At 42.2% G+C, this 26,067-nt stretch overlaps 1 protein-coding gene across 3 annotated transcripts in view; it reads left to right on the top strand.

Annotated features, from left to right (window-relative positions):
* KCNIP1 (potassium voltage-gated channel interacting protein 1) overlaps positions 1-26,067 on the top strand; it is a 443,767-nt gene that overhangs the window by 137,052 nt on the left and 280,648 nt on the right. The window lies entirely within an intron of this gene.

Consider the following 26,067-nt stretch of genomic DNA (forward strand, 5'->3'; position numbering starts at 1 on the left):
TGCTACACATATCCAAAATGTAATTTTTACATCTGTTATTTATCCCTGTAGTAACAGTGACAGGTGAAAAGCAAAAGCAAATCCCTTCTTTCCTTCCCTTCCCAAGTCAGTATACCTTCTTTTACAAGCACTTGTTCATGCAGTTCTAGCAACTAAGGGTCTTTGAGGGACTATGAATAATCAGCTCTGGTATCTGAGGGTGTCATCTTTGCCCTTTCATTTCTGAGACAAATCATACGTATTTTACGTGGGAGAGGAAGATTAAAGTTGTCATAATTTGTGTTGATAGTTGTGGCTGAGGCACATGGTAACAGAAAGACTCTGCAGCTGTACCTGTCAGGGAGGACTGTACACTATAGGTACACCAAGATCTGATTCAGCAAGATGATGGGGAAGGTACTTTGTGGAGCTACAGATGCAGAGTCTGGTATAAAGCTGCCTGTCATCTTCACTTGTCAAAAATTGCTAGAAGCTGGAATGAGTAGAAAGCAATTTGGTAAAGGTTGTGTATTTGATTATTTCACAGCACAGCTGAGTTAAACAGCCTTCCAGCTGTTCACTATTAATGATTCACTGCATCTACATGACCATGGCACTGCCTCAGAGACATTTAAGTTTTTTGATTTAGGGAATATTTTCTCTTTTATTAAAAATTCAGGTTATCTTTGGATTGTTCTATCAGTGTCCTCTGAGGTAGTTAACATACTTCTCTCTGTGTGGGGAAACCTCAGATGAGGGATAAATTTCTCCATCAGTTCTTTGTACAAACATCACCAGCCAGTCATCTGGTGACAGCAAAACTGCTATTTTCTGGGGCACCTGTGTGGACTGAGGATCATCTGAAACTTTAAGTCCCAAACCCCAGGCAGCTGTGCTCAGTGCTGCTTTAAAAGACAGTCCATGGAGCTTCTCATAGAGTACATAATAAATCATACTGCCTTTCCTATGAGCAATACAGGTTAGAACATTTGTGTTTGAAATATGGATTCTGCTGCGTCTAGTGTGGTACCTCTTTGAATTTTTAGAAGCTATCAGTGTGGGATGCCTATAGAATTTTAATAGTTTTCACTGCATACAGAAATATATTATGATCTCTATGACTTGTTTGGGGACAGACAAATGAGCCTGTGAACCCTCTTAACTTACCTAACAGAATTGCATTTTATACCTTTCACTCTTAAGTGAAATTCTTTGGCTCTCCTGAAAGGAGCAGTTTAAATGAGCTTAGTCTCCTTTGGAAACCAGCTCAATTCCTGACATAAGAGTATCAAATACATGTAGTAGGACTCTGCAGGTTCTGTTGTCCTCTTATTAACCCAGGCTTCATACTGATGTAACTATTGATTGCCAGCACTGCCTGACTGGGCTGGAGGCGTGGGGGGAGCAACCAAGAAGGAAACAGAAACCAACAAAGAGGGGGAATAAAATCAGCCTGACAGTCAAATTGTCATGAGAATCGTAACAAAGATGTGGATGTGAAGTGTGTGAAAGCAATGGCACATCAGACTATCTGCTTGATTCACTGAACAGTCTCTGCTCACATCTGCTTGTGTTAATTTTTCTTTTCATTAGCCACTGTAGGGCTGGAGGGGAGGTTCTATCCCTTGGATGGTCTTTGAGCAGAAATAATGAAGACCTCTGTTTCTGATCTCTGAAGGCATTCAAGCTAAGAATGCGGCTCTCACCTTCTCATGCAGCTTAAAAACAGGCAAGCTCAAAACTGGAGGCTTTATATGACCATTGTCATGTCTAGGAAGATGTTTTCCCTGTCAAAAATGGATAGAGAAGACCATAGTATTTTGGTCAACAAGAGAAAAGCTTACCGATGTGCACGCACGCCGGAACCAGATAAGACCAGGAGCTGCCTGGATCTGGCAGTCCTACCACAGCAAAGAGCTGATGAGGTGAGATATGACTGTTTCCATTGGTGGAGGGAAGCAGTAAAACCATGCTCCCTGCCAGCACGATGCAATGAAAATCCCCGCTGGCAGCAAATCCGGAGATCAGTATGACTGAGCTGCTTAGATACAGGAAGGAATTTGTAAAGCCTAATTTCAGCCTGGTGGGGCTCATCTCTCCAGGGGCCTCTGTAAAGAGAGCAGGGGATAAGCAGCCCCTCTAGAGAGGGACTGAGAGCTGATGTGAATCACCCTGCAGAACCAGGCTCTGACTGTCAGCCTCCTTGTTGGGCTAAAGATAACCTGTGTGACTGCCCTTCTGTCTCTGAGGAAAAATCCATCATACCCGTATCTGTATCTGTTCCATATGCAAAATGGGGCTACTGAAACACATTTAACTTGCTGTTACATTATCTTCAGAGCAGACAGTCTACAGAGGGATAACTACCTGCCTCTCATGTCTGCTTCTGTAGACTGACCTTCAGCCCAAGTGTTAGAGATGTGTGTCCTGGTGTGCAGATCCTCCTCAGGCTGCACAGAATGGGATTTTTTTCTCTTCTAGGAAAAGAGGACATTTTATGCAATATACTGGGATCAGTCAATTTTAATTTTTTAACTATATCAAGTGCTCTGAAGTAGAAAAGCAGAATTACTAGTGTTTGTGCAATGCTATTCCCCTCCCCTGTGAGCCTGTGTTGAGACATAGCCTTTCAGTTACATGAGTGAACAGTATTTTTCCCACAGGGTACCATTCCGTGAATTGTTCAGTATTTCTCTTTGTGCTCATGTCTATTGCATTTGTCCCCTGAGCTGGTTTCTGCACATCCTCTGCTCTCAGCTATGTGCCTCCTCGGCCTCCCTGCGTGTGCACACACTAAGGAGAATTCAGTCAGAAAAATAATAGATGATGTCATAAATCTGTATGTTCTATCATCAATAACACTGCATACATATTTGTGAGCAGAAAAAGAGTAATGTGTTTTTACAGTAACTTAATGTAATTTAAAAATCCACACCGTAGTTAAACATTAAATGAAATATTACTTAATATTGAGCCTGTAATTTGAATTTTGGACATGATTAACTCAGTCAGCGGCCTCTCTGTCTCTTTATTGCTCACCCATGAGAAATACAAATTCTGTTTGTCCTATGCAAAGTCAATTCTGTCACTTGTCTTAGCTTAGGGCAAAACCCTTTCTCTGGTTCCTAATGAAGAGGAGGTGCAGCCAGCCATCAGACATCATCCTCTGCTAGCTCACCCCACTGGCTGTAATGTCAGTAAAGTCCTAGAGCTGTTTTGATTCCCAAATTCCAACCAAGAATACAGCTTGGCCATTTCACATTCTAATGTCACTGGCAGGATTAGAAGCCTGGAGGAGTATGACAGCATGTAAGTATGACCTTTATTTGTATAGCAAAATGAATGTTTATGGATTGGTTTTTTTGTTGTTGTCATATTTGAGTTTATTAAACTTGCACTCCCTTCACTCGCAATAGCCAAAAAAAGGGGAAGTTGAATTAATGGTCCTGTCACTTAAAGCCCCCATATATGATGTCTTTTGCTCCTACATATTTGAACTACTGCTCTGAATTCAAATTCCTCTAGTCTCCCCTGGAGGTGTTAAAAAAGTCACCTACCTCTGCACTTCCACGTATGTCCTGTCCACTCTGCTTCTTTCTTAGAAGTCCTTAAAATAAGGAGGAATTTTGCAAACTCATTGCATTGTGAATACACACTGCATGGAAGATGTGCACTCTTCAGTGCTTTGAACTTGGCAAAGCAAAGCACTTTACAAACACTGTGCGTGTTTGTACACGTCCCCTTGAAGAGCTCAGCTGGACCCTTGGCAGGAAAATTGTCCCTTTGCCTTGTCATGGCCTCTGTATCAGTCCTGTTGCTAACCCCAGTGTCTTGCTTCTAGATACCAACAACTCTGCACTGCCACGAGTAACTCATCAGTCAGACAGGAGTTTCTCCTTTACTTTTAGCAAGGGCTAACTGAGTGTCTTGATAAGCCTTCTTCAGAGAGAGAGGAAGGGCAGAGCACCTCATTTGCCCAGACTGCCCTGGGCACCCCAAAGGCAGGAGAGGCATCCTGTGTGTAATTCCCTGAGGATATGCCTCCACAGAACCCAGCAGCTCTTGGCACAGTATGCTCTGCTCTCAAGCTCTGCCTTCACAGTGGTATCAGAATAACTTCACCACAACATCTGCAACGATGAAGAGAATAGAGCAGGCAGTAAGAATTTTGACACCTGCCATTTTTCTCTCACACTATTTTCCAGCCCTAATCCCAAGAAGAAAACTAAATGGACAATTTCATGATGATTTATGAAGCTGAAAGTTGCACCTCCATAGTCTCTGCCCAGGAGGATATTTCTAGTGCAGTGAAGGCAGAGCAGTCTCAGCACTCACTGTCTGCAATACCCCACAGTAATGTAGAAATTCATCTCTTGAATTTATGGTCTCTAAGTGGGAGCCTCAGTGCTTGGGGTGACTGTTAGCCTTCCATCACGGGGAAAAGGGGCAGAAAACAGAGTCTTCAGAAACTCCTTCAGTAGGAATCACTTGCACTAGATGGAAATAAAAATCAGAGGGAAGAAATGGAGATAAGGTATCAGATTTCTGAGAGCACAGTAGAGAGTTGCTCTCTTGGAGGAGGTCCCAAAGTCAGCTGAATTTCTTGTCCTATAAGACAGAAAGAACTGTAGCCTAGAACATAATGGTGCATAAGATCTGCCTGCAGTGAACCACAGTGTGTCTCTGCCTCCTACAGACTCAAGCATCTCTTGCTCTCTGTGGATGTCCTAGACAGGTAGAGTGCATGCTTGGAGCCAACTAACTGCAGCAGATATTGTGTCTGTCCAGACTATGTTCAGAGCATCCTAACTGTGGAAGAGTGGAGGGAAGTATGGTTTTTGCAAGCTGGGCATGGTGTCCTGCAGAGCTGATGGTGTCTTTTGTAGGATGTCAAATGGGAGAGTGCAGTGTGATGCATTCACTGGAACCAGGTGGCTTTGTGTGCATGGGCTTGTGGGGATTTTGAGGTCTGCTTGGCTGAGGGTTGGAGAATGGTGATGGTGGAGGAGAGGTGACAAGTCAGTGCCTCCATAAAGACTGTGCCAGAGCCTGAGGCAGGGAACGTGGGAATAGAATCATTTCCTGCCAGTATGGCACATGCTGCAACCCATGGCAAATAAAGCAGGAAAAATGCTGTGCTTGGCAGGGCCTGTGGAAGAAGAGTGTGAAGGTTGGCTCAGCTCTCCCTTGTGGAGGCTGGCAGAGCTGCCTGGCTGTGCCTGGGGGGCCTGGACGGGCAGGAGAAAGAAACTTAAAAGGGTCCTGAAACAGCAGCAGGTGAGTCCCTCCCTGTCTCCTGCAGCACGGCCTGAGCCTCTGCTGCTTTTGGGAGGAATTTCCTTGGCAAAACTTGTATTCAGTAACAACAGAGACTATTAAATCTGTGACGATGCCTTTTTAAAAAAGTTATTAAAATTTTTTTCCTCATAGAATCCGTTTTCAATTTTCAAATGCAAGAGGTAAAAAAAACCCCCATGTTCCAGAAATATTTTCACATCAGAAACTTGAGTGAAAAACTTCATTTTTCTGTACAATAGTGACCAACTGATTGAAAACAATTGCTGCTTTTTTTTAGATTACCTATGTTTTTAAATTCAGGCTTTTTCGATCAAAATATTTCACAGAATTATGTGAATTTTACTTATGAAAAAAGGAAAAATTAAAAGCAGTTTGGGTTTTTTCCCTTAAAATTAATTAACCCTGTGACCTTACATTACTCTACCCAAACTAAAATCAACATCATCTTAGCAACTTTTCAACAGATGGGAAAATATCACTGGTCATCAGGAAAAAAGAGAGAGATTTTTCTTTGGGTATTAAATGTCCTCTTTGGATGCCACAGTAATAGGAGTCATCTGAATCCTATAGCATGGTTAATCAAGAAACCCACTTTCATGAATAACCTTTACAAAAAAATGTTACTTATAGTCTTACACAGTTGGACTATGAACATGTAATAAAAAGTTTATTCTCCCTCCAGGAGAAAAGCATCTCTAGGTTGGGACAAAACAGAGAAATAGCTCAAAGGAAAGTATTGCTTGCTGAGGTTATAAAGAAAAAGGCAGAATGGGACTCCTGTGTCCTCCCTCTCTGATATTTAGGCTAGTACAGCATTTTTTTACATGTTGAGATACTTAACTTTCATCTGCCATGATGTCAGTCTGAAATAGAAAATACTCCTTTGCCTGGTGGTGCTTTTTTATTGCCTATAAAATTTATTAATGGAAAAAATCCATATTACGCTTTTACAGTTGGAAAAATCTAAGTCTGGTGTCCAAAGGTGACGCCTTTCCCTCTGTTTTACTTTTGTGGTGCTGAGCAACTGTTTTTCAGACTCGGGGTGGCTAAGTATTTTTCAGAGCTGATATTTGTGCTTTGGAGATCCCTTTTGGGGGGATATGATCACATTGCTTCTGAAAACCCCTCTGGTTGGGAGCACATTGCAGGTTGAGAAAAATCAGTGTAGTTTGTGTGGCAGGGTGCCATGTGCTGGGGACGTGTGCTGTCGGGGTACCTGCTGTAGGAGGAGAACGGTGGAAGGTTTTTGGGTTATTTTTCCCTTCCTAGTTAAATGTAGTACATTTTAGAAACAAAAAATGCAGGGAAAGCAGCTTAATTGCAACAAGTTTCAGTCTGTCCTGTCAACTGGATTTTGCACAGAAAGGGGGATTAAGTCAGGCCTGTTGCCTATTCCTTCAGAAATAGGGTGTTCTAGGGTAGAGCTCTTCAGCTTCTCTCTTCTCACCTGCTTGATATGCCTGTCTCCTCTCACTTGCTTTCCTTGCCCTTATCAAAACCTACTGGATGTGCACTGCAGCAGGAGGCAGGGTGCATGGGCAATGTGTGTGCTCACCCACCCTGTGACAGGCTGCAGCCCCTTAGAGCAGAACGCAGAGAGGGGAGTTCCATCGGCACACTGCAGGGCCTGGCATGGCGTGGCTCTAAAGCAGAGTGCAGGGAGCATATCTGCCCTGTGGAACAAGCACAGCAATATCACAGGCTAGAGAAAATGTTTATAAAAAAATCTCTTAGCTCTTTTTCTTAGTAGCTATGAAGGATAATGTCTATGGAATATAAGCTGACTCAATTGTGTAATTAGTCCAAATTCATTAGCAACATAAATGATAGGAAGGAGACAAGAGCCAGTAATGATTGAACCAACAATTCTGTGCTGCCGAGAAGGGCTATTGCACTCAAGTGCCTTAAATACCAGCTTAGAAGCAAAGTCGTGTATCTCACAGGTGTGTCTTTCCATGGAATTTTTTTTTTCTAGGGAGAATTAAAGTCTTTGTAAGAAATGGAAAAAGTAATCCAAAAACTATGATTTGAGAATGCTGCACTGTGGTAATCATAAAAATGCCCTGGAGTCACACAGAGCCTGGTTTGGTGGGGGAGCCAAGTGACATCTCTGTGCACAGCCAAAGTGTTTAATTAGTGAAAAGTAAAACCAGATATAAAGAAACATGCCCAGCTGCCTCTCTGCTGCCGGCCTAAACCATGAAACAGCTCTTTGTAGTTAACTCACGTGCTTTGAGCTTGGCTTAGGAAAAATAATTTTCCCATGTTAATATTTTGATTTTCCACTATGTAACAGCTTTTGGAAAGACATATTGATAATTTTCTAAGCCTCTGCCTTGTACACATGATTTCAGCAGTAAGCTATATGCTTTTAAAAAGCACCTGTGCTGCACACTGTAACTTCTTGATACTTTCTGAAGCTTTTCTGGTGTACTTTTTCAGTGGTTGGATTTTATGTGTGCTCTGGGCTCAATGCTTTTATCCTTGGAGCAGTGTGAAAACAGTGATGTCTTGTAAACAACTTGAAAATGCCAGCCTTTTTCAGCTGTGATGAAAAAAGTGTTTAAAGTCACTGACACAGAAAGCGTTCCACCTGTGAGCCCTCAGAGCTCCCTGGTGCCAGAAGAGGGTGTGTGCTCCATGGGGGGCTGCTGTGGTGCAGGTCTCCCTGCCAACCAGGCTAGGCTTACTGCAAGCCGTGTTCAGAAACCTGTGTGCGCTGATGGCTGGCAGAGACTCAGCAGTGGATGATATTGGAATGACTGTAGTTCCCAATGCCTCTTTTACCTCCTCCCTTGTGTTCCACTGAAGATGGGAAGGAGAGACTCAGCAATGGAAACACAGGCTGCGGAGTGTGTGATGAAGATGGGCGTATTCAACTCAATGGGATTTGCTGGAGGGCGCAGAAAATGTTAGTCAAAGGTATTGGGGCAGTTGTCTATCATCTGTGAAGAAACATGGCAACTAGGCAAGGTTCTGAATGGCTGAGGAAAGGTTGTTACTCACGTTTAAGACTGGCAAGGAGGAGAATTGGGACACAGGAGGCCGGCCAGCCTTGCCTCAGTCCCTTCAGGGAGCACAACCTTTTGCAGACTGTTCCCAAACCTGGGAGGACAAAGAGGCAGTCAGGAACAGTAACACAGATTGAGTGTAGCATAGAACTTGCTATGATGAAAGGGCCAGCTTTGCAGGTAAGGAGGGAATACCAGACTCTTAGTTCATGGCTTCTGCCTATGCCAATTCATGTCAGATCAGTTATTACTGCTGGGCCTATTTCAAGCTGATGCAGTATCTGAGTTATTTTGATACCCTTCAAATCCATAATTGATGCCTTTGATGATTAATTTTATCTCTAAAATGTAATGTGAGCATCAGAAAGAATAATTTTATTACTGGTTTCATTACCTGATATAGTCTAGCAAGAGATTCCTGCAAGGTTAGTTGTGTCTACTCACAGCTGACTGTGATTCCTGTTCTTGGAAAGGGAAAAGAGAGAACCAAGGAGATCCTCAATTCAGAGACTGGTGAGAGTCTTTGGACTAAATTACCTCTAGATGAAGCCTAAACCAGTAGCTCACCAGCTGTGGCTCTGGTAGCAGAGGACCCTGAAAGAGGTAGCTGGCAGCTACCACCTCCTTGCTAGGAGCAGGGACACTGCTGTGGTCCTCTGTGGTGTAGAGATTCCCGCTGAGTTCCTGCAGGCATTTCAAACACTTCTGACTTGCCTGCCAGCAGGAATCTGCTGGCAGGATTCAAAGCAAAGAACAGAATCAGAGCTTGTAGTTGAGATGCACAGATGAAAATAAAGTACCAGATGTTAATCAAAGTGAGGAACAGAATATATCAAGGTTCCATGATTCTGCAAGAAATGTTTCCCTGCCTAGAAAGAATGAATTTTGGGAGACACTTCCCTATGTGAAGAAAGAAAAACAAGATTAAAACCTAGCTAGGGAAAGAAGTCCATAGGTTGATATCATCAGCAGATGTGAGTACAGAAGAAAGAGAGGAAGAACGCAGTAGGTGAGGTTTGGGGGAGAAGTTTAGAAGGGAGAAACCAGAATGTAAGTGACTAGAGAAAGAAACAGAAATGCAAGGAGACTGCAGAAAAAGAAAAAAAAAAGAACGGGTGGAAAAATCAACTTTAAAGAAGGAATAGAAGGTGCTTCAGTGAGATCCTGTAAGTCACTCACAAAGGTCGGTGACAAATGGTTAGACTGTGATGTAAGAGGACCATGTTTGCTTGGGTATTTGTTTTAGTCTGTAATCTGAGGGAGGTAATTCTTTTGGGTGACGTGACTTTGTGCGTCTGTCTTGGGATGGAAAGACAGACATTGAAAATAAAACAGAGAAGGAGGTATCACGTCGATTCTTTGGTCTGCTGGTGTTCAAGCCTGCATAGTCCAAGCCCAAAGAGGTGACGTGGTACCGTGCCAGCTCTAGTAAGGGCTGCTTTGTAGAAAAGTAATACATGTCCTGTAACTTTGGCTAAAAGATTCTATGTGACTTGGGAGGAGAAAGGAGTGAGATGCATAGAGCCTAGCAACAGAGGTTAATATTCACAGTACAGTAAGAGATCTTTAATATATCATATTGGGAAAAATTTGTATTGTTTAGAAAAAGACCTGTGAAACACTTGTGTTCTACATCTAGTTAATACATCATGAAGAGCTTCAGTGGAACTTCTCTGCTTGAGCTGGTTTCAGACAAAAATGCCTGCTTGATTCATTCTTGATTTAAGATATCATAAAGTTTTCAACAGGATTTTGAAATTCTTTTGGGAAACAAATTGTCTTTGCTTTTGCATTTCTCTAGATGGCAATAGTCTCTCAGCTTTTTCATGAGTCTACTGCCAGTATCTGAGCTTCTGGCAGTAGAGATGGACGCTTCTTGTTGAGGGACTTCCTATGTAAAATTTAATTCCTTCCGTCAGTGAGAGCATCTTGGCTTACTTATTTTCAGCGTAGCCATGAAAGCCCATTTGTTCTTCTGACGCAATGCTCATGAAGCAAGAGGACGTGCAGGGGACTGCAGCCCATCCATAGCTAGTGGGTCAGGAGGAGGGCCACTCCTTTGAGCAGCTGTCTGCTGAAAATGTGTGAGTGAGCAACGAGAGGGAAGACAAAGGGTGTCCACAGCAAGGACTGCAGTCATGTTCCCTGGGGTCTTTCCTGAGAAATGCCACTAGAACTGTCATATGAGGGAAAACCACCCCTCCTTCCTCACCTGGCCAGTGTTGTGCAGTGCACGTGGGAGAGAAAAAGGTGCTGCTGGGCTGGCAACACAATGGCAATGTTGTAATTTTGTGGGCACTTGAGCTCGTAGCACATTAGATACCTGAGCCTTGTGGTTTGACTACACGCCTGAAACAGTGAAATGTGAAGCTTGACCAACAGGCGCTGCTTAAGCTGTCTCTACCCAAATACTGCACTTCAAAGAGAAGCCTTCTTACATCCACACTTTTCAGAGCTGCAAGAGATTTCCTTGTATTAATCCAAATAGGATTCTTAATTAAGACAACCTGACCAAGTCAAAATAAATGTAATGGCTCATATTTAATATTTTTGTTAGAATCCTTATAAATCAGGCAGAAAAACATTTGACTAAGTATATGTCAGTAGTAAATAGTAGAAGCCTGCATTGTACCCAAGTCTGGTCATAACTGATTAATGCAAGCAACTTGCTGTAAGTCTTCCCTGAATTCTGATGATTTTGTTGCCTAAAATAGAAAAAACTTTCTGGACAATATTAGAATAGATAAGGTAGAAAACAGTTCTTTTAATAAAGCGCTTTATGGTGCAGCAAATACATAAAGTGCATGTGAGTGTCCAGGGTTTCTACAATTTTATAGTACTAATCCATCCAACCCAAGAACTATCCACCTCCAAGACCTCTCCAGATCTGCCCCCCTGGCACGCCTCCCTGGAGTTAGGTCAGAGGTCTCAAGACCCCTTTCTTCCTCATCTTCCTTCTCCTCACAGCACGCCTGGCTCTTGGAGCTCCTCCAAGGTTCGTGGGTCTTCAAGGTTGCTTTGGCTACAATCTTATTATTCCGGTCCAGGCGCATTTCCCAAACAAGATGTGCTTGCTAGAGCCTTTCCCTTGAAAAGAACATTAAACAAAATCTGAAGAATTAAGAAAATTCCATATGAAGCATGAGAACAGGGTTTGGTAACTGTCAACTGCTGTTCTATACAGCCATACTAAAAATACATATTTGCTATAAATCTTAAGAATCCTAAGGCATCCATTTTAAGACTTTGCTAATACCAATGTAGGATGCACAGTGATGTATTTCAAAATCTAAGTCAAACTTAAGTGGAAACTGATGCAAAAGTACTTGTTAGCATATCTTGACAGTGTGGATTCTACTTACCTGTAGATGTTGTTTGATGATTGATATACAGTGCTTCTAGCATTTCCCCAAAGTGCTAGCTTTAAGTGAAAGTAGAACAGATCAGACCAAGACAAGTTTTTTTAAGTGCTGAAAATGAGCAGGGAGTTGTAAAATAGCATTTATTAAGTGCTTGTTGCATAATGGGACAATGCAGAATTGGAAGGAGTTCAAAGTTAGTAAGAGTTTCTGTATGTGACAGAAATAAGTTTCTCTTTGCAGTGTCTTTGAGCTTGGAGCTTCAGAATACTGCTGCTTTGGTGGTTTGACTCCATGTTCTGGGAATTCCCATGTTTTGGAAATTTTCTGTTAAACATTTTAGGGTGTTTATGAAATGTGGATACTCAATCATAAGTCCCTTAAGGCTTGTGGTCATGGTACACTTGTTGGAAATCAGCTACAGCATTGTGAGAATAGGTGAAGCCAGTTATTAAACAAGAGCTTGGGAGCTGACAGGCTCCCCAGAGCCACACTGCTGCTGGCCATCACCTCTGTGCTGTGCTCTGTCAGCAGTGCAGCTCAGGTAAGATCTGCAGCTGCAGAAATTGTGCTCTTGTGCAAGGTGTGCAAATGCAGCTGAACTGTCAGACCTGTTTGGTGAATTTGTGCTGGGCCATCCCTAAGCTGGCTTTGCTCACTGTATGTATCCCTGCCTAGTGCACTCATAGCCTATGTGTCACACCCAAATAAAGAGGGTCAGCTCCATCATTAAACATCACAACCTGTGACATGAGAAACATCGGGGATGCAAATGAGCCCTGAAGAAATTAAATAGGGTGCTCAGGGTCAAACAGTGATTTTCTAGAAAGTGAAAAAAGGCTCCAGATCTTGGGTTTATGTGCAGGTAATGAATCAGGAGGTTACTTGCTCTGGGCTTTCTACCACGAAAGCCTGTTCAGTAGCCTCTGCTCAGGCTGCAATGCTCACTGCTTGAACCAGAGGAGCAGTTCCCCCAGATCAACCTTGGGTCTCCGCAAAGCGGTCTGACTAACAGTATTTGTCTCTCGCTTATTTCTTTATTTTAAACAATAGCTAGTCTAACATGGCCGACTATGCAATTACTACTGAAGCAGTTTAGCTGGATTGCACTGCATTTCAAAACTACTTTCTTTCTACAGATACCTACTTTAACATCTCTCCAGTGCTCTGTCTCAAGGTTTTATCTATAATGATCTTGATCAATTTACTTTCACTCAATTATTGCTGTAACTGCTTCAGTGGATTAAGAGAATGCACCTAATGTGATAAATTTGGATTGCACTAACTCAGTTGATATCTCCTCATTCAGATTTCCATTAAAAAAAAGTTGCAGTTGGTCTCGAATAGGACCACGATGGCATGACTGGCTGGCTGAAAGATCTGACACAAAGGGAGCGCACTGACACGGGAAGGCGATGCCAGAATCCATTGCAGGGTTTAGTTCATTGCTGAAGATGTGTTAAACAGGACGTTAATGCAATTTGCAGATGATACAAAACTGGAAGGCACTGGAACACCAGTGAAGAGAGAGAAATTTAAGATATCAATGACAATTAGAAAAATTAGTGGAGAATCTACTAAGAACTGATTCATTTTAGGAAAAGAGAAAGTATTTCTGAAGGAAGGTTATAACACTGAAGAGGGAGGAGAAAGCTTGGAAGTAGAAATGCTGTCACTGGGTGTCTCACTGGAGTTTAAATACTCTATTTCTGCATGTTACAGCCATGAAAAAGCCACTGTAATTCTGGGAGCTGTGTCTGAAAATACCCTCTTCTGAACAAGGCATTAACTGGTATCACAAGGCAGTACCCATGCTCTGCAAGCTCACATAAAAATTGGAGCTGGGAGAGATATGAAACCCGTATTTTATAATGGTTGGATGATACAGTCTGACATGATTTTGATGTCCCTCTGCTTCCTTCGTGTACCGCACAGGGAGCTCCTTTTTTTTTTTTTTTTAACCGAAGCTTGAATGCTGCAATGACTGGTTGTATTTTCCTTTCTTTTTAAGAATGGAAAAAGCATAACAAATGTTTTATTTCTATCTTTTTTGAGCTAAAGGAACTAGAGATGTACATAATGCCCATGTAATACTTAAGTCTGTCATTGGCTGTTTGCAAACCCCTGTCTGGAGCAGCATCAGCTATGGAAGGCAGTTTCTATGCAATTGGAAACTTGGTTTTGAGCACAAACACCTGCTGAGAAATTCTGTGGAAATATATGGATAAATGTTAGAAGTTAGACATATCCTCTTTCTTGTGCTTTATGGTGTACTTCTGGGCAGCTGGTGAAATCTCCGTGTGGTTATAGCCATAGTAAGTAACTTGTAAAAATAGACATTATCAAATCCAGAGCCAGTTCTATGTGCTGGGAGCAGCTGACTTGTTTTTCTGATGGCAGTCAAGGTGTTATTTGCAGTTTCCTTCACTTGCTGCTGGTAAATAAACTTGTAATCAATCAATAAATCACAATGTTCCTGGAGGATTTTAATTACATTTGCTCTTTCTAGGCTGTTTTGATATCAAGTGAACTTTTAAGAAGCCACAATCATCTTCTACAGAGCTAAAAATGAATTGAAATTCTACCATGCAATTTTCAGGTGACATTTTGATAATTACAGAGAAGAAGCTACATAAAAACAATGTTCTGGCTGTGCTAGAGCCCAAGGCTGTCCCTGTGCTGTGCACTCAGACTACTGGAGCTGGGCAGTGCTTTGCAGAGCCTTGCTGCAGCAATACCCATGGCAGAAAGGAGAGGGGGATTTAGGGAGAAGGGATGAAGGACAGAAATGTCTTTAGCAGAGCTGTGGCCACGGTCTGCAGCCAGGCAGTGGGCTGAAGTGTGAGTTTCCCTGAGTTTTCACAATGAGTTACCATATCAAATACAAATGCTGAAGCCTTTGGCATTGTGATTCTGGTTCTAACATATTTTGATTTCTATTGAAAGTTATTTTGAGATAAATGTATCTGACTCAGTAATATCCTATGCTGTGCCAATCTTTCTGTATGTGCACAGCACTTTTGCACCTTGTACCAGCATGGACTAAATTTAAGAAATAAAAGTAAGCACAGCAGGATATTTATTAATACAACATTAGTGACATATTGAAGTACCTGCAGTGAAACCTTTCTTCATGCTAGCTAAATTCGCATCCTGTTTGTTTGCGAATATGACTGACTTTGAGAAGTGTCCCAGCTTTAAATACACAAAGTGGTTTGTTCCACTGAAGAATTCTGCTCCCCTGAGAAGACTGAGATGCAATAATGTCAGTGAGGAGAAACACAGCGCATTTCAGAGCCTCTGCCTAAGAGTGTGAGGTGGTTTCTGTTAATATCTCACCCACAAAAGTATGCCCTACACTCAAGCCAGTTTTACTGTCCAAAGTGTTTAATGTAAATACACGATAAAATTTGCGCTGCCTACTTTTTTTGGCTACCAGAATTTTCAGTATTGATGAATTTCCAGATTTCTTTGCTTAGGCAAACACTCTCTACCCTTTGCTCTGAGATGTGATTAGTTAGTTTGTTAGTCATACCCTGCTGACTTTGCATTTTACTTCCACCTTGTTTTGCCAGCCCTGGAGATGGTCTGTTAGCAATGCAATTATTCAGGAATTCAAAACTTGCTGTAGGTCTGATGGGTTCTTTTTGAAGGGATAATTCAGTGTTGAGTGGATGGATGGATATACAGCTCTCCTTGTTTTGGAGGTTGATAACTGTCATGGGTGGGAATAGGAGCTTTTAGACAAAGTTTATTAAAGAAACCCTGCCGTTGAGTCTCAAGGTGCAGAAAGGACCCCGTTGCTTTCTAAACTCCTTTTCAGAGAGGAGCCTGGATCCAGTCTTAGCCTCAGATCTTGTCAATGGTATTAGAGAGGTGCGATTGAATCACTTTGTTCTGCAGGTTTTAATGATGGCAAACTGAGAATATTTATATAAAATGAATCATTTATTATTACAAGTGATCAGACAAAAGATCTTAATCAGAATTATTTACTACACAATATAAAGGCTAAAAACTACTAGTAGTATAGTAATAGCGCACTATATTAAAGCAATTATTGAAGCAATTATATTAAAGCTAGCAAAAAGAAATATTTATTAATTTGACATTGATGTAACTCACCTACACCAATGCTTGTGGGGAGATCTCTTTCTCTCAACCTCCAGGAGTACCGTTGAGGGGCATCCCCACCCAAGGGAGGAATCTCCACACATACACCCTAAGAAGTGTTATGTTAGAAGAACTTGACTGTATGAGAATGGACTGGACATTTATAGTATAAAGTGATTGGCTGAGAGCCATCTGACTCCAGTGGTTGCCTCATCATCAGGATGTTAATTCAGGGTTGAACATAGACTGGTTTCAACATCCCCTGGCCTGGCCTGGTGCCCCTCTCAGCTCACCACTGATACATTTGCAAACAGGGCATTGCTTGGTCACATTCCAGAGGGGTATGTTCTGTAAGGATAACATACCAGAGCTGCACTGCATCAGTGTTAGACTTAGTTAAAACCTCAGCTCCCGCTAGTCTGAAATATTTATGACTGTTTTATATGAGTGAATATCTTCAGATTTGTTTTTTAGAAGTTTTCAACTGGATTTTACAACTAAGCCTCTTGGTGAATGTTGGGTTCATGATATGTCAGTTGAAAATGCAAGTCTAGGCTGCTTGATGCCTAACCATGTCTTGGAAGATGTCAGTGGGATCCAACAAGCCCAGGAAGGTTGGCTGGTATGGTCTTAGTGTGCATGTTTGTGTTGCTTCCTTATGCCACCAGCACAAGGGTTTCTGTCAGCATTCACCACATGTACTGGCTGCTCCTGTCTTCCTTGTAGGTCTTTTACTATGCATGAAAGGTCCTCAAGTGACGGATCTTGGGACTGTCTTTACCCTCTGAAGACAGATTAAAAGGTTAGAACATCTGTTAAAAGTAAACTGGTGTCCAAATTCCTAAGTATCTCACCTTAATAGGAGTTTCTACAAAACAGCAAACAGAACTGAACCTGAAGTAGAGCATGATCCATGTGTCTCAGAAAGTCAAGGACCTACTGGCTGTGTGCTTTTGATGATGGGTGCTCCATCCCTCTTACCTGCACTTCTGGTACAGGTGGGTCCCCAAGAAGCTGTCCTGAACTACTGGGCTTTTTTATATCTGTTAATATTTAATAAGCTAAAAGGATTGTTACCTGGCAAAAAGCTGATGCTGCAAAGACAAAAGGATAGGAGAAACAACCTGTCTAAGCTAGCAGAGTAATTACATGGGTTTTGAGGGGTAAGATGAAGTGTTTTTTACTTTGTGACAGATTATCACAGAGATAAATGCGAGCTTGGTTTCTGTAAAGGTGGCAGCCTTTGTTGTTGTCATTTGTGCAGTGAAGAAAGCAAGGTCATGTCTGTGATTTGCTTGTTCAGACTTTCAGCTTGGGCTGGATAAGCGATATGAGTAGCAACACAACATAGGCCTCCTGTACTGAAGGGCGAGGTGGAGAAAAAGTGGCATCTTTAAAAACATGTAAGCAAAGTCAACAACCCTTGTGCAGTAGCAATCTTGCCCTGTTGGATGTGTTGATCCCAGCATTCCTGGACCTGGAAAGGTCTTTAACTTGATACAAACAAGTTCAGATACTTTGGAATTAAATCAGAAGTAAGTTCTAATGCTATAAAAAAGACAAGTTATGTTGGTCTATTGTACTGGTTTGTTCAATAGCTCATCAGTGATAGAATAAATGCAGGCTACAGCACTTAATTAGACTGTGGGAAATTTATATTAATGGCAAAAAAAATGAAAAGGAAGTATTAATTGCAGGGAACAATTGTGGTACATTTGAAGTTGCGTATTATGTACCTCAAAATAGTGATGAAGCCATGAAAGTACATCTAGTTCAGGTCTTTCCACCTCCTAAGGGAATCAATTAGAAAATATTACAACCAAAATACTCTTTGAATTCTTTGGAGTCACCATCATTAAACAGAATGTGAGAATGAATATTTGATTACATATGCAATCAGGGGAAAAATATGGCCTGTTACAGCTTTACTGCTGGTCAAGACTGTATTCACTGGAAGGTGATGTGTCTCTGCCTGGTGATCCTTCAAATTCAGCCTTCCAAAACAGCTTTGGAAAGGTTTGGGTGAGTGGACACATCAGATGTAATTACAAAAATGATCAGAAGATCAAAGAGCAAGGCTGAACATAATGTCGGAGAAGGCTGAAAAGCAAAGTGGAAGGGAGAAAAGATTGCAAAAAAAGTTAAAGAACTTGAAATTTTTTCAGATACGAAAGGAACAAGAGGTCACTGAAAAATTCAGCAGGGCTTCAAGAAGCAATTTATTGACAAAAGCAGCAGACGTTTCTCAGAGAGATTTGATGAATTCTCAGCCTCAGTGCTCCCCTGGCAAGGTGAAGGTCAGACACCACCTTTATAGAAACTTGTCATGAGAAGGGGAGGAAATGCTGGATGAAATAATGTGCAGTCAAGATCAGCCAAAATGTAACAAGCCTGTAATGCCTCCTAGTGCTCCAGAAAGACCATTTTGGTGAAGTGATGCTTTATCAAGTGGGCCAAGGATCAAATAATTTCAAAGATTTTTAATCCTCCTCTCCTGTTTCTCTTTCGCTCTGTGTATATGCTCTCTCTCCCTGCCCTAATTCAGTATTTCAGGTGCTTTTACCATTTGTGGGCAAGGCTGACTGAAGGGAAAGCCTGGCTGTAACAACCTGTCAGGTATTTTATTTGTCTTGCTCATCCTCCCATGTGATGCCCTATTGCTCAACCTGGTGCTCCTTTCTTCAGCTGCCTTAGAACCTGTTGAATTCCAGTTTCATTGCTGTCTGACCTTGGACATAGGGTGCAGTTGAGGCACAGTGAACACTGGGAATATGGACATGAGGTAGCATTAAACCTCATCCTCTAGATAAAGCAAGTGTTAGATATTTGGATGCTAATTAGTGAAGGAGGAAAAATTTGATATTGGTGCATGTGAAATACAGATGCATTTATCCATGAGTGGAATTTATCTAAAATTGTTTCAAGTTTGCTGCTTGTAATGGTTTGTTTGCTTATGGAATTTGTTTTCTAGAGCTGGGCCCCTTCCTTTCCCAGCCTCTGAGCTGTGTTCAGCATCTTGCAGAGCCAGAGCGTGTAAGCTCTTTGTGGAAAACAGCTTTTCTCATCAATAGTTAGTCCTCTATCATTTCTTCCCATGAATATCTGTAACTTCATTCAGTCATCCAGTGGAGAGATTTGTTGCTCATCACCAGAGCAGCAAGCTCCTTCTCAGGGTTATCTATGACATGGCATAGCATATTTTATATATGACAGTCCTTAAAAAATATTAATAATGTTGGATTGGCTGCACTGTTGGAACAATCTCAAATGCATATGCTGACACTGATCTCTTTTGCTTTTATCTTGACCAGTCATTTTTGTGTGTGAATACTTACATTGTGCTAATCCATGCCTTGTTAATATATTTAGTATCTATTAACGTAAGCAAGGTTGTTGAATGACGTAATTTAAATGCTAGGCACAGCTATTTTACCTGTGACAGGAAGGCATGAAAAATAATTGTAATAAATATTTATAATCAAGAAACAACGGGGAAATTGCTTTTGAATAGCTCTATGACAACTAGAACACAAGTCTCAATGTTTTAGATTTACATTGCATCAGTTCTTTAGCCAGCATGAATTTATGGGCAGAAAGGGTCGTGTATTTGCCAACGTAAAAAGAAATGAAATTATCATGAATGCTTTTCATTACTCTTATTTATTTTTTTTCCTGCTGCTGCAAAATGTATGTAGTTGTAGCTTTATAACATCTATCCCATGAAGCTGACACGCAAAGCAGAGATGAGTGGCAAAGCCCCTTTGGACTTGACTCTTATTTCAAATGGAGAACTTCATCACTAGGTCAGGCTTAGCCCTGGCACAAGCCCTTCTTTTGTAGCAGCTCAGTGCTGGAAGAACTGTCCTTAGGATCTGTCCATCGTTCACACCCCAGGCTAGACAGGTTAAACTTTTACTTCAACCTGAAGTTACAGACAGCTCCCTTTGGACCAGGAACTGACTCCCCGTAGGTCCATTAGGCAGCACTGGGGACATAAAGGCAGGTGAGCTGACCCATGTTCACTGTCTGGGACTGAGAGCAGCTGTGCCAGAGCTCTGCTTACAAAGGTGAGCCTGCAGCTGGGCAAATACTTATATTTCTCTATATTCAGTTCTAGAACAATGGCTATACATGTATTTAGCCACATCTTAAGTATTTGACAAAGCATAATCTAAATTTCAGTTTGGGAATACACTCAATTTTTGTGTAACACTTGCTCAAATTGAGGAATTTATGAAATTTTCATTGTGACTTTCCTCAGAATTTGGTCTGGTAGAGTTGAGCAGAACCTGGCGCAACAGGGATCTCTTCTCTTTCTGCTTCTATTTTTTCCATCTCTTCCCATGTCTTTGGCAGTAATTCCTAGTCATTACAGGACACTGTTTTGTTTAGATTGCCAGGCCCAAATTAGAAGGCTGGGAAAGGTCAGTATACCCTGGTAGGAGGTTTATTGTAAGAGGTTAGGTGACTTACATTTATGTACCTGGAGTGCTTCAATACCCACAGCAGGAACAAAGAATCACTTTATTTGCATATTTGTTACACCTGTATCTCAGAGCAGTGAAGCCAGTGACTCTGCTAAGATCAGAAGCAGTGAACCTTCATTCCCATTTTTTTCCTGTTGTTACTCAGTGAATTTGGAGGGATTTTTATCCTTCCATGTGAAAGGGCAGGGCAATATTAGATTTTCTCATCTAGATGCATTAAAGAGAGAAAATAATACATATTTTAGGTCCTGGGGGGTGAGTGGTTACCTCCAGGGCTTCTGTAAATTGGGGAGGGTGAAGGTACAGGCAGAGCAGCAGTGGTGGGTGCTCCTCTGCCCTGGGACCCTGAGGAGCCCACTGCCCAGCTGTAAGCCAACCTACATCCTTTAGGTTCCTGAGGGCTGCTTTATTCCAGTGCTTTTCCCACTAAATTCATGAAATCTTGCTGACAAATTTCATAACTCATGAAAGGGGATTGCAGAAGATTTGTTTCATGTAAGTTGGCTATCAATTTTTTCACTGTTGTTGCTTTGGCAAGAAGTAAATCTAAACCAAAGAATAAGTCTGCTGCAGAAGCCAAATGGAGGGGATCTGAAAAAAAAACAAGGGCTGACTGGAATTTACTGATCTGTGCCTGATGAGACATCATTCATGAGCTTCCTGCAAAAATTGCTGATCTGTAGTTGTCTAGCTAGTAAATATGTGCTCCATGGTGTGGCAGAAGTTGTAGGTTTTGGTTTTTTTGTAGAAGTGTAGCTTTTCTTCCACTGAGAGGCAACCTCAGTGATACCCTGCTCCTCTGCAGAGGTGCAAAAATTCCCACCCTGTGCAGATTAGCAGCAGAGTTTTACTGAGGAGCCATCTATGGGAACATTAATCACTCATCCATTGTCCAGCATATGAGTAAAACATTGGTTCTCCTGCAAGAAATCCAAACAGATCAGATAGCAGCTGGTAATCCTGTGTTTGCTGCAGTAGATACCTGGTTTGCCCAAAGAAAAGTAATGCCCCCTCTCAGCGTACAGGCAGTCTGGGGTTTGAAACGAGTCTCCCGTAACAAATAACAAAATTTGTCTGCTACTTGCACTAATCTAGTATGGCTCAACTTCTTGGACTCTTGGAAGATATGTTCTGGATGCTGATAAGAGGAGCAAGAAACAGCAAAAACAACAATACAATTTTCTGCATGTGTGAAAAGCACTCAATGGACAAGAGATTAATTTTGCTTTGGAAATATTATTGAAACAGAAACTTCTTCTTTTGTCCAAATGTATCTGTTTGGGGACTATGCATGAGGTGTGGGAATGTTTGACTGACTCCTGTGTGTATGTGAAAGCAGCACAGCTTCCTGAAGCAGCATGGTGTGCTGGTCCTTCCTGCAGCTGAGCGTTTGGCCCTGGTAGCACAGCAGGGATGCTGTTTCCCTGGCAGCACTTCTGTGCCTAAGAGGAACTGTGCTCTGTCACCATGGCTTGTTCAACTCACAGAATCATAGCCTAGAAAGGTTTGGGTTGGAAGGGACCTTAAAGACTATGTTGTTCCTTCCCCCTGCCATGGGCTGGGACACCTTTAACTAGACCAGGCTGCTCCAAGCCCCATCCAGTCTGGCCTGGAACTGACACTTTAAAGGTGATATGTTTCAAAAAGTGTTGATACTCAGTCCTAAAAGATACTCTCAAATGAGTAAATTAAAAATAATGCAGATATTCTGACCTGAATATGTGCATTTGAGTTTGCTTTAGCTGGGGTTATTGCAAACACCAGTGTGATGCCAGCAGTGGAAGCAGTGCCACAATGTGTCTTGGAACTGTCTCCGCCCTACCATTAGTACATCTTGAAATGGAATATTTTAATTAGTTATTAAGTCCAGAGAATATCTGGATTGGTGTATTGAAAAGAATTTGAAAATATCTGTTACCAATGATGTGATTTGGGGGCACTTCAGCATCAAGATGAATATTGTTATATAATTGTAACAGTTATAATTCAGTCCACAGCAAGCACGAGAGAAATAGCATATATTCCTTTTATTGGAAGCATTTTTCATCTACTGTGACCTTAATGTGAATTCTCTCACATAAATGAAGTTAAGCTGGAGTTATAGATGGAAATACTCACAACTGAGAGACTCATATTACAGAAATCTTGCAGTTATTCCCCCAAAGAGGTGATTCTCTGCAAAATGCAGAAACCTCCAGATTTGTCAAGATTTTTGAGTGTCTTAACAGTGTATTTTTCACATCATGTCTTTGTAGTTCTACATAGTTCTGCCACATAGGAATGCAACTGAATCTAGATAAAAAAAACTTAAGAAACAGATTTTCTTCAAACCTTTTTTCCCCAAAGATTGCTGTTTTCTTTTGTTCAAAGGAAGGTAGGATTTGGCTCCCATTACAGTTTCAGGATTTTGTCAGACTTAAAAACACTTATTGGAAATGTCAGTGATTTTAACAACTTGAGAGCTATTTAAAATTATTTCTTTTTTTTCCCCCCCTGTAAACCCACTGTAGAACAAACATTATTTTGTCTTGTGGGTCTCATGGTAAGGAGGTTTCAGTTTGTAGATCACACTACTATGCTACTTTCTTAGTCATCCCCAATCCTACTTAATTTACATTACTTTTATATGTATGCTGGACTAATGAGCTTTCTGCTGCAATTTAGTCTCTCTTTTAATTTGATAAATGACTTCAGTATACTGACTGCTGGCAATAATTGTTGCATGTGTCACAGACCTTGAGGTTTCCATAGGGACGATGGAATTCCCCATGACTGTTTGCATGGATACTGATAAACCACTGCCCTTCCTAAGCTTGCTTTTGTCTGGGATTGCTGTAACTGCAGCAAAGCATTGGATACAGTCTGGTTTTGCTTCAGAGCTGGCACCACATGTGAACAAAACATGTTCACTCTGCAGCAAAGTCTACTCCATCTTACATCCATACTACATCCAGGTGTAGTATAGTTTAAGACACAATAATGATGAGGTATAATATTCCCAGGGGATATGCTAGACTGAGCTGATGTACTGAGGTGCAACTTTGTGTAAAAACCAAACTCTGAATTTACTGCACACAGGTTTACAGGCAGAGCATCAGGAGATATGCATTTGCAAGGTGGAAAATTCACAGAGACATAAACTTGGTTGGAAGTGTGGGAGATGTGGGTGCTTACCTTATTTTTATGAAGCCTTCCAAGCTAGTCTCCACATTAATGCATTGTTTTTCCAGCTTCAGACAGCAAAGACTTTACTGGAATAATTCTATCTTTTTTTTTTTTTTTCAGGCAGGAAAGATGACAACATAGAACATGAACACAAAATAATGAATCTTCATTAAGACAATTGTGCTTAACTTGAATTAAGAAGTGAGACAATGAATGTTGTACATCATTTCTCCTAAAGCGTGATGCTATTGATGATTAGAAAACTAAAAATTCTGACTTCTCTAGAGCACCTTCTAGCAGGACCTGGCCAGGGGAGTGTCCATGCCTGGCCTGTGTTCCTAGCACAATCAGAATGAAACGTTCACTTGCTCAGGTGACCAGGAAGGTCAATGGCATCATAGCTTATACCATTAACAGCATGGCCAGTTATACCAGTTATACCAGTAACAGCGTGGCCAGCAGGACCAGGACAGTGACCATCCTCCTGTGCTGGGCACTGGTGAGGCCACACCTCAAATCCTGGGTTCAGTTTTGGGCCCCCTATGTCAAAAAAGACATTGAGGGGCTGGAGCATGTCCAGAGAAGGACAGTGGAGCTGGGGAAGGGTTTGAAGCACAAATCTGATGAGGAGCAGCTGAGGGAGCTCCGGAGGCTCTGCTGGTGAAAAGAAGGTTCAGGGCCTCCTCACTCTCTGACAGGAGGGTGGTGGAGCTTGGTTTCTTCTCACAAGTAATAGAGACAGGACAATAGGAAATTACCTCAAGTTGAACAAGGGGAGGTTTAGATTGGATATTAGGGAAAATTTCTTCACTGAAAAGGCTGTCAAGCCCTGGAACAGGCTGCCCAGGGAAGTGGTAGAGTCACTGTCCCTGGAAGTGTTTAAAAGATGTGTGGATGTGGCACTTGGGGACATGATATAGTAGTGGACTTGGCAGTGCTGGGTAATGGTTGAACTTGATGATCTTAGAGAGCTTTTCCAACCTAAAAGATTCTATGATTAAATGTACAAACAGAATATCTCCTTATTTTTTTGTCTGATGTGATTTAACTTGACACTAAGCTGAACTTACCTAGGGGTGTCTAATGGCTTCTTTTGTTCTCTTTTACAAGGCCCTATAGTGAGAAATGAAATGTGAAATAAAAATTGCTGGTTAACTATCCACGTTAGTTGCCCAACAGTTTGTGCAGCTGTTCAGTGACCTGAATTGTACATGGTTAGTTTGGCACATATCTTGGGAGTTCACTAAAGCAAAAGAGAGATCTGAGATCATCCAAATGTCTTCTCTACCCTCTTCTCCTCCCTAATTTAAACTCACTGACTGTAGAATTGCTTGGAGTTAATTTATCAGTCATCCATGGAAATACCAAATAATTAAAAATTGCCTTTTCTCTCACAATGAGGCCTCTGACCATTATCACAAGACAGAAATGAAGCTGTTAACCTGGACTGACATTTATTGTTCACATTGCTTATATAGTTTTGATGTATTCTCTTTAATGCTTCTTGGAACAAACCACCATTGAACTCCTGTCTGTCACTCAGCTTGCTTAGTTTGTAAGTTCCACCAGTGCCAAGCTGATGGTGGATGTGTGAGCGAGGGATAAGTACATGCCATTCAGCAATTGGGAGAGATGTCCTTGACATCATGCACACAACCAGTGTTGTAGTGGTTTGAGCCAGGTTTTCCCCCTGAAGCTGAAAGTGGTAACCCCCAGGGGGTGGTGACCCTTGGGGCTTAACCCAATCGGTGCTCCTGCAAAATATAAACATATCTCTGGAGACCGGAAGAGAAGCAGTGGTACTTGTGAGAAGAAGTGGTGGCCATGTTGTAGAGGCCACGAGGAGAAGGGGCTCCGGCCCCTTGGGGGCCTCTGCCCCCCCCAGCCCCTGGTTGGGGGGCTGCAGGGACTCAGAACTGAACTAAATACCTGTGTCTGAGATGCCGAAAAAGTTTTCTCCACTGCGAGTGGGTGACGAAGCAGCGGAGACAGCAGCGTCCGAAGAGCAGTGGCAAAGAGCCAACTGATAAGGACCAAAAGGAGCAACACAAGCCGGTATGCAGCTAAGGCAGACACAGAGGTGTCTGAGGAGAAGGAAAAGCAGCAACAGGACAAGAGAACCAAGCCAGCAGCAGGAACAGAGTTTCGCGGGGTAAGAACTGGATAAACCAAAACCCCCAAACTCGCTAGAGACCCCTCCGAGAAAGAGGAGGGGGTGGTGGACTGAGAGGAGTCCTAAAGTGCAGTATGCACTGCTGAGAGGAGCTAGGAAGCTCATGGCCTCCTGAGAGATAAGCCAGGACGGCCGAAGGAATGTGTGTGTGTGGGGGGGTGACCTTGGCCCCCCCTGCTCCAGCTTCAGAGAAGCTGGCAGCCATCTTTGAGGCAGAGCATGGGAGCTCTGCACAGGGGCTTGATTTCCCCTGAAGATACCAGACTGTCACGAAGACCCCCGTGCTTCGTGATATGACCGTGGTGGAACGACCTTGTCTGGGGTTACGTAGTCCACGGAAAGACCCCCGTTTGAGGACGGAGGGCCGAGGGGCTTGGAGACCCCCTCGTGTGTGCTGGCAGAGAGCCAGCAACTGCTTCTGCTGCCTGAAAGAGAAGAAGAAAGCCTGCTGCCTAGAGAGAGACCTGTTGCTCAGAGACTGG

Source organism: Neopelma chrysocephalum, unplaced genomic scaffold (assembly GCF_003984885.1).
Source record: "Neopelma chrysocephalum unplaced genomic scaffold, ASM398488v2 Primary Assembly neopelma1_303, whole genome shotgun sequence".
Lineage (NCBI taxonomy): Eukaryota > Metazoa > Chordata > Aves > Passeriformes > Pipridae > Neopelma > Neopelma chrysocephalum.